This window comes from Cupressus sempervirens, chromosome 10 (genome assembly GCF_028749045.1).
Source record: "Cupressus sempervirens isolate cs-2001-9-10 chromosome 10, ASM2874904v1, whole genome shotgun sequence".
NCBI classification, from domain to species: Eukaryota; Viridiplantae; Streptophyta; class Pinopsida; order Cupressales; family Cupressaceae; genus Cupressus; species Cupressus sempervirens.
This window is the reverse complement of record NC_143127.1, coordinates 850,469,772-850,479,113: the sequence shown is the minus strand read 5'-3', so window position 1 is coordinate 850,479,113 and position 9,342 is coordinate 850,469,772. Positions and strand designations below refer to the sequence as shown.

The window sequence follows — 9,342 nt, the reverse complement described above, 5'->3', positions numbered from 1 at the left end:
CACAACTCACTAAACAAAATCTTCAAATGCTTACTTAAATATTGTACAAATCTGTAAAAAGAAAATAAGAAGTAATCGACATTAGAAAAAGTCGTCTTCACATAATGCAAAGAAAGTGAGAAGGTAATAGAAATTAATAGTAAGAAGTTCAAGAATGAAAGCTTCCAACTCAAATAAGGATACGTAATATCATAAATCAGGAAAGCTTCCAACTAGAATTTCCATTGTCCAAAAAGAAAACAATCACATGGTGTGACAGAGGGCTAACAACCATAAGAAGAAAAGGGTTGCATTTTCATAAGCAAAGCTCCCCACAAAGTATACCAACTTAAGCACTCATTTTTAAGTGAAATAACACTTATAAGAAGGATAACTTATGGAGGAAGTGGTTGCTTAAATGCCACGTGGTTATATAACTTTTTGGCCTAGTCTAATGAACACCACAGATGTTGGCCAGAAGGATATGGAGTGGATAGTGAAAGAAAATAAGATTCCTCTCCTCCTTGTTGAGCAATGTTTTATAAATCAGGATTAAGGGATTGAATCGCATGAAAATAGTTGCTCATCTTACATCATGTATTGTCACGCCATATAAAGTACTGGTTGCTCTACAGTCCACATCAGTACCCATTATTCAAGCTATTTGTGGAAATTTTATGCCTTTGGATTACATTTCCCATTGAATAATACATCAAAAAATCAGTTCGCTTTCAAATCTTTCAGTACAAATTACACCGAGTTTAGAAACTTACATTTCCTGTTGGAATGAAGATTCTGTACGTCTCTTGAGAAGTCTGTGTATAGTTGGAAATTTTGAATGCGTCGATTAGGTCCCATAAAGTATATAATGAGAAGCTTAATGTCAATCCATTCAACTTAAGCGAAGTTGAAAGAGGCAAACTTCATGGAAACTTTAAGTTAAAAGTGGGTCTGAGTTGTTGAACTGTAAACTATCAAATAATGTAAATGATGTGTCAGCTGTCTTTTTTTCAGTAGGTATGAGAGAATTTCTAACTTGTGTAGACTGTAATATGTGATTTTAGTTCTAAGTATCTATTTGTTCAGATGCTTTGACTATGTCACTTTTCAAAAGAGACAAAGGATATCGGTTTATTGATTGCAGTCCATGTCAAAAAAATTGAAAATAATATTTGACATAAATGATCATACACATCACATAAATTTTATTTGTTTGTTATGTTTAATTTTTTTTAAAAAAATAATAGTAATTAAATATTGTTAGTAAAATTATATCTATATTCAATGAACATTAATTAGATCTTTAGTTGTAAGAAAAACTATTATGTTTGATTAAACAATTAGGAAGCTGATTCTTGAGAACAATTTCATAATTTATATTTAAACAAAATATAATAGAAATTAGAATTTAGAATGTCAAAAAAAATTCTGAAGTCAATTCATATTTAAAATACTTTAATATAATACTAAGATAAGTAACCTTCCCAAAAATCTTCACTTATTTCTATAAAAGTTAATTTTTATTTGATTGATGTATTGTAATTTTAATATTTATTTAATTAATATTAATAAAAGGATATGCATATTCCATGAGCATTGAAATAAAAATGTTAAAAACTTAATTTTCCTTTAATGTTCAATTGAATAAAATTTATTAAAAAATATGAAATAAATGATATTTGTTTTCATATGTCTTAAGTGGACTATTTATTCTTAAAATGATTATTGTATACATATATATTAATGAGACTATTCATTTTTATGAAAGATTGTTTCATGTACTCATAAAATATGGATCAATACTCATAAAATATGGATCAATGAGTTTGATTGGAAAATTACGAAGTCTAGTTAAAATAACACTATATCTCTAAACTAAACTTCTATAAAAGATAAAATTTATGGCATCAAATTATTTTTAATCTTTTTCCCATTAAACTAATTGAAAATAATATTGACATAAATGATCTTCTAAAAAATCTCCATTAATTTTTATAAAAAATAAAAAATAATGATAAAAATGAGAAAACATATCTAATTGATATGTTGTAATTTCAATTTTCATAAGTAATAATAACTAAAAACTATCAATAACAATATGTATATCCATGATCATTAAATGAACAATCATTCTTATGAGAAATAGATTTATGTATATCACTAAATTTAATGAATTTGATTGAAAAATTATATAATTGAAACACAATAACAATATCGTAATGTATGTATGGACATAGTTTGCTGGTCAAGTTGACAAAACCTATTTCAATATTATTGAATGGGAAAGAGGTAACTAGCGTGTACTGATCTCACTGATTTAAAAAAAAAAAAGATTGTAAATTAAAAAACTGATTTCTATACTTCTTAATAATCAATACAATTAATCTCTATATTCTCTATGTAAAATTTGATTAGTATCTATATTTCAGACTACTTAAAATTTATCATTATCATCAAGATTATAGGAAAGAAAATAAATTCAATTGTTAATCTTGCCTAAAAATTAGGTGAAAACAACCCAAAATTTGGTGAAAATTTTGACAAAAGAATTGACTAGTCACTACACTATTGAAACCAAAAATATCATCCCAAAAGGAGTATCACTCAATTCTCATTGTCCTGTAACGGTAAGCATTGTTGTGCGTGTAGGGATGAACAAAATATAATGGAGGCACCGGAGCTTATTTGATAGTTTAGAACAGCTGGATGTTCCCTACAAGAAATAACTACTTGCTGGAAGAATGTGGAATAGCTAAATATGAGCATTTGGTGCACCTAGACATGCTTACAAAGCTGGAGTAATGGCACAAGTTGGTGCCTAATGGGACTATTGTTTTGCTTCACTTGAAAACAAGACATGCATATAAAACAGACTAGAGATAACAAAGATAGTTACAGACCATGATATTAATATGGATTTGAATCTGGCGTTAAGGATTGATATTGCTTACCAACTCACCAAACAAAACCACAAGTGACCTCACAACTAATTGGTTTTCTCTATGTATAAATAGTCACATATTCTCTCGTCATGAAATAGGATTTGCATTCTTTTTCAATCTGAATTCATATTATAATGGTTTAAACATTACATACTAAGACTTGATTCTAATATTAAACATATTAGATACTTAAAGTTGACGAACTTCCTCCTAACTTAATCTTTTCCTTAACGTGTAATATTTAGGAAGAGTTGATTTTCTACTTCAAGAGGTATCTTCCGAAGAAAGCCTAAAGTACAACTGCTTCAATGGCGAGTTTTAGAATTTATGGCGGTCTGGTTTATCCAGTTTTAGCATTGGCATTTGTTGGTCAGCTTGCATGGGGAAAGCACTTGGGTACCACACGACACTATACATTCGACGTGGGTCTTTCTATGCCATGCAATGAGTTGGTTAATTTATTGAACTATATTGTTCTATTGGGTCTGATTTAATTTCATTCTCTTCATTATGTGCAGATTCAATTGAAGAATGTGACTCGCCTTTGTCACACAAAGCCTGTGATAACTGTCAATGGGCAGTTCCCGGGGCCTGCATTGTATGCTAGGGAAGGTGACAGAGTGGTAGTCAATGTAACAAATCATGTGAACAAAAATGTTACTATTCATTGGTATGTTATTCTATAAAACTCTTTTTTTAAAATTTAATCTATCAGATTTTCACAATCTATGTTAAATGTTTAAATTTTTTTTGGAAAAAACCTTTTTTTTGCGTGTTATTAACGTTTTCAATCATACAACATGATCCAAGCAAAAGGAAAAAGATGATGGATCATGTATTATGATCTAAACGTATATGTTAAGAATGGTCACACAATAGATTCTAAAAGAAATTTAAATTTTTTTAATTTATTTTTTCTGTTCTTCAACTTCTTTAACAGATTATAAAGTGTGATTTCAAATGTTGATATAAAAACATATTATTAAATCTAGAAATAATAAAAAATCCATTATAGATTGTAGAAAGCTGATTTTGTTTAAGATTTCAATTCTTATAATCTTATGGTTTTATGCCTACTGATCAAACTCAGGCATGGAATTCGGCAGCTTAGATCTGGATGGGCTGATGGTCCTGCATATGTCACTCAGTGTCCGATTCAATCTGGACAGAGCTATGTTTACAAGTTTACCATCAAAGGACAGAGAGGAACACTGTGGTGGCATGCCCATATTTCATGGTTACGTGCAACTTTGTATGGGCCTATTATCATCTATCCCAAAAACCACTCTTCTTACCCATTTTCTAAGCCCCATCATGAAGTGCCTATTCTTTTTGGTAAACATAAAATCACAATTTCTTCTAAAATATTGTTTTATTATATTTTATCTTTTATAATTAATGAGAATTATGACATTAATTTCTGAAATCAAATGGATAATTTTTGGTCTAACTTATTAGTCTATGAGGAATGATTTAGACCAACCTGCTCAGGAGAATCAATGGTCAACTTTGACATTAGTTACATCTAACTAAGGCAAACCAAATCTATAGAATATGGACGAATCATACTCATATGTATCAATAAGTTTGATTCAAATATTATCTGACACACTGTAAAAATAATAATTTTTTTAAAAAAAATTGTTTGACGACAACTGTTTAAAGATTATTATATAATAATATTAAAAGATTATTTTAGATTTTCCAATACATTATGAACTCGTCTGTATAGACTGTAAAAAAGACAGTAGCAATTCATTTATAAAGGATATGAAAACCCATTGGTCTTGTTCAAAAGGAAAGCTAAATTTAAGGGGAAAAAATTGTTGACTTGTTGCTCTTTGCAGGGGAATGGCGGAATGCAGATACAGAGACTGTTATCAATCAAGCAATGCAAAATGGTGGGGGGCCTAATGTATCAGATGCGTATACAATCAATGGACTCCCTGGACCACTGTACAACTGCTCAACCAAAGGTAAAGAGAGTAACCTCACCGTTAATTGCCAGTTCCCAAAGCAATAGGATCAAACATAAACATGCTAAACGATTATGGTTAGAATCTATGAATAGATTGTTTTATATTGTAAAAGTTATAGAACTTGTCATTATTTAGATAATTATTACAATGATTCGTTGTTGCATCAGATGTCCTTGTCTAGACATTAAATAATATGTTACATTTTGTTATATTGTAAATGTTTGATATCATTATCATTTAGCTAATTATTATAAAAAATATATGATGTATTATTTATTGTTATATCGTGAAAGTTTGAACTTGTTATCATTTAGATGATTATTAACAAAATAAAATTGTATGATGTGTTCTGAACTCTCATGATCATTTAGATTATTATTTAAAATAAAATAAAATTGTTTATTTTTTTCCATTCTGATTTTGGAGTGTGATCTGAAACATTGATGCAAAAGATCAAACACAATGAAATTGGAGAACAAATGGTACAAACTCATAGATTATGAAAATTTAATGTGTATTATTATATGATGTGTTACATTTTGTTATATTATGAATGTTTACTAAGATTGTATGATGATGTGTTAAAGTTTTGAATTCTCATCATTTAGGGCGTTACTATAGTGACTCTTTTGTTACACAAGGCATCATCCTTTAGCAACCAATCAAATGACTTGTACATTTTACATGCAGATACATTCAAGCTGAAAGTGACACCGGGAAAGACTTATCTCCTCCGCATAATCAATGCTGCTCTCAATGATGAATTGTTCTTTGCAATCGCCAACCACACATTAACAGTTGTGGAAGCAGATGCTGTGTATGTCAAGCCATTCACAACTGACGTCATCCTCATATCTCCCGGGCAGACCACAAACGTTCTCCTCACAGCAAAATCTCAGCTCCCAAATGCCACATTTCTCATGGCTGCCCGCCCGTACGTTACGGGCAGTGGAACATTCGACAATTCAACAACAGCAGGAATTCTAGAATATGCTGTTCCCTCTTCAAGCTCATCCATTCCTCTCATGAAACCAACTCTTCCAGCACTATATGACGCCTCTCTTGCTACAAATTTCAGTCAAAAGATGAGAAGCTTGGCCACTAGGAGTTTTCCGGCAGCAGTTCCTCTGTCAATAGACAGAAAATTCCTATTCACTGTTGGGTTAGGACTAATGTGAGAAATATAGATTAAAACCAACTCACAACCCTAAACTTAAAAACAATTTATACTCAGCACAAGAAGGTGCCAAGTGCCAGTTTTTCTTAGCACTTGCTCGGCACATGAAGGCGTCGAGTGACAAGCAACAGGTGCCGAGTGAGCTCGGCACAAGAAGAGCTCGACACTTGCATAGGAAATGCTTGGCACCAATGGATGCTGAGTGAGCTCGGCTCCAACTGAGAAAGAGGATGCCGAGTGTTCTATTTCAAACTTAGGAAATATAACTTAGGTAATATTTCAACGTGAATGCTTTCACCATTAAAACCAAAAAGCCAAAACTTGAAGCTTTCAACCAAACTTGTTAAATCCAATGAATAGAAGATGAAGAACAATGGATTAAGTATGTTGCTTGCTTTCTATTCAACTGAGATTTAAACCAATACAAGATCTGGGAGCATTCGGCTTCAACCAGAAAACCCTAGATTTACCCTAAAACTGGAACAACTTTAATAATTTTAAAACTTTAAACTTGCAGCTCTAATGGCTGCATACAAAAAAAAAAAATGCCTGGAGCAATCACTGCTTCACAGGTCGAATCCAATGAACAATAAACTTACAGAATGATCAGAGAGAAGACGTGCAACTACAGGCACAAAATAAACAAACTTCTTTCTCTGCACTCTGACGACTGGATCTGCTGATCTTCTTCCACTGCTCTTCTCTGCAACTTCTAATCTGATCTACTTGATTTGCTCTTTTTTTTTTTTTTCTCTTCTTGAATGAATGTATAATATTCTTTTTATCACATTCCATTTTCCCTCTCAACGTTCAAATTCAAAAATCTCACCTACCGTATTCAAGTTTTCTATCTGTTCTGAGTTGTCAGATGGTAGGTGGGTGTTTGGCTCCAGGGGCAAACGTCAACGCTGCATTAAGTTTTCCAACAACTAAATCCTTGCCCTAATGGACAAACATGCCAAGCACCCAAAAACACAAAATTTGCAGCCTCCATTAACAACATATCTTTTGTTCTTCCCACTACAGCTCTTCTTCAAGCTCACTTCTTTGGTCAGTCCAAAGGAGTTTATACAGCAAGGTTCCCTGACAACCCACCATTTCCTTTCAATTACACAGGAACCCCTGTCAACAATACAAAGACTCTTAATGACACAAGGCTCAAAGTGGTTCCATTCAACAGCAGCATTTCAGGACACAAGCATCGTAGGGCCAGAAAGCCATCCTCTTCATCTGCACGGCTACAATTTCTTTGTTGTGGGTCAAGGTGTGGGGAATTATGATCCAACAACTGATTCTTCTAGTTTCAATTTGGTGGATCCAGTAGAGAGAAACACAATTGGAGTTCCCAGTGGAGGTTGGGTTGCACTCAGATTCCAAGCTGATAATCCAAGTATGAAAATAAGAGTGAAGAGATTTTTGCAATTTATCAAATAATCATGCGAACTTTTTTTTTGAATTCATCTATAAGATTTTAATGTGAATGTTTCGGATCACACATTCTGATCCATCGTCAAAATCTGATCCATTGGCTCTTTTGAATTGTCTCTCTAAAATTTTATGCAAAGTTTTTAATGTCAATAAATGTTTTGGATCACATCTGATCCATCATCAAAAAGTGATCCATTGTCTATCATCAGCATAAAAAAGAGCTAATCATGTGATCCATTGGTTCTTTTTAATCATCTATCAACAAAATGAAAATGAGTGAATCATGTGATTGAGATCATTGCAATGTAAAAGAACCAATGGATCATGTGATCTATTGACTGTTTTTCATCTGATGATAGCGCTAAGAACACTAGTACTAAAATCTCACTAACAGCTCGTTCGAGAAACAACATTCTCCTTAATCTAATCTAGATATTAATCAAGGTGAAGTTTTTTATTTCATCTATGAGATTTGAATGCCAATGTTGAAACTCCCAAACAACTCAATCCAGAAACAACATTCTCCTTAGTCTAATCTAGATATTAATCAGAGGGAAGAGATTTCTATAATCTATTAAATTATGCAAATTTTATTTTAAAGTTCATACGTGAGATTTTAATATCAATGTTTCAGATCACACAATCTAATCCATCATCAGAATGTGATCCATAGATTAAAAATAGATCATATGTCAATGTTTCAGATCACACAATCTAATCCATCATCAGAATGTGATCCATGGATAAAAAATAGTAAATAATATGATCTAGATCATCACAATGAAAAGAGCCAATGGATCATGTGATCTATTGGCTCCTTTTCATACATTAGTACTAAAATCTCACAAACAACTCAATTTATAAACAACATTCTCCTTTACTCTAAGAATTCTTAGATAAACCCATTTGCAAGATTCAATCTAAAATGAGTTTTTTTACTTGCTTTCATTTTTTTTTGAAATGTTGGTATTGATGAAGTATTGTTTCATGCAGGGGTGTGGTTCATGCATTGTCATCTGGAAGTTCACACCAGTTGGGGATTGAAGATGGCTTGGGTTGTTTTGGATGGAAATGGGAAATCTCAGTCTCTTCCTCTTCCTCCCAAAGATCTTCCATCCTACTAATCACTTAAATGTTTGCCTTTGTTTTATGTATTCTAGTCTTTCCACCTGTAATTCTAGTTACTGATTTTTAAGCAAAATTTATTGTTTGAAGAAGAAAGATGGTGTGTCCATTGATGAAATGGAGAAGCAGATTGAATTTTTGTCAAAGGAAGATGGTGAAACAATAGTTTGAGTCAGATTGAATTCACATTTTTTCTTGGAATAATTTGGCATTGTATCCCTCCATTTATTATTTTATGTTCTTTCTAATGGGTGAAAAAGTTGGCCTACTTAGCTTTTGGCGTAACTAGTTATTTCCAGTATCATTTCTTGGTTCTACTCTTTGTAGTCCTCATTATGTGAGGGTAGGAGAATTTTGTCAAAATGCTAGACAATACTAAACATTTCAAACAATCAAGTGAAAACACCTTGTGAGCGTACTATACAGAACATCACACTATGAGAAAATAGAACTGTACCATGAAGGAATACTTGATACCATGGAAGCACTTGCCGCTTGAGGACCTCACTTGGGAAAGTGAACACATTCTTCGGCCAATCGATTTAGCTTATCTCCAGCCCATTTTATTTTTTATTATTTGTCATGCTTCTCCGTCAATGGGGTATTTATCTCTGGGAGGTTGAGTTATTTTAGTATGTGATTTCAATTATTTCTTTGTACTGCAAATTTCTATTGAAATTCTTTATTATTCACCATTTCAGGAGTGGAAAAC

The 9,342-nt window shown here is 32.2% G+C and overlaps 1 pseudogene across 1 annotated transcript; it reads left to right on the top strand.

Annotated features, from left to right (window-relative positions):
* Nucleotides 1-3,072: 3,072 nt before the first annotated feature.
* LOC149536681 (laccase-17-like) lies at nucleotides 3,073-8,889 on the top strand (annotated as a pseudogene). The gene is made up of 7 exons (XR_016358163.1): nucleotides 3,073-3,343; nucleotides 3,440-3,591; nucleotides 4,012-4,256; nucleotides 4,769-4,897; nucleotides 5,591-6,068; nucleotides 7,006-7,467; nucleotides 8,499-8,889. The product of XR_016358163.1 is annotated as a laccase-17-like (transcript).
* Nucleotides 8,890-9,342: the final 453 nt, after the last annotated feature.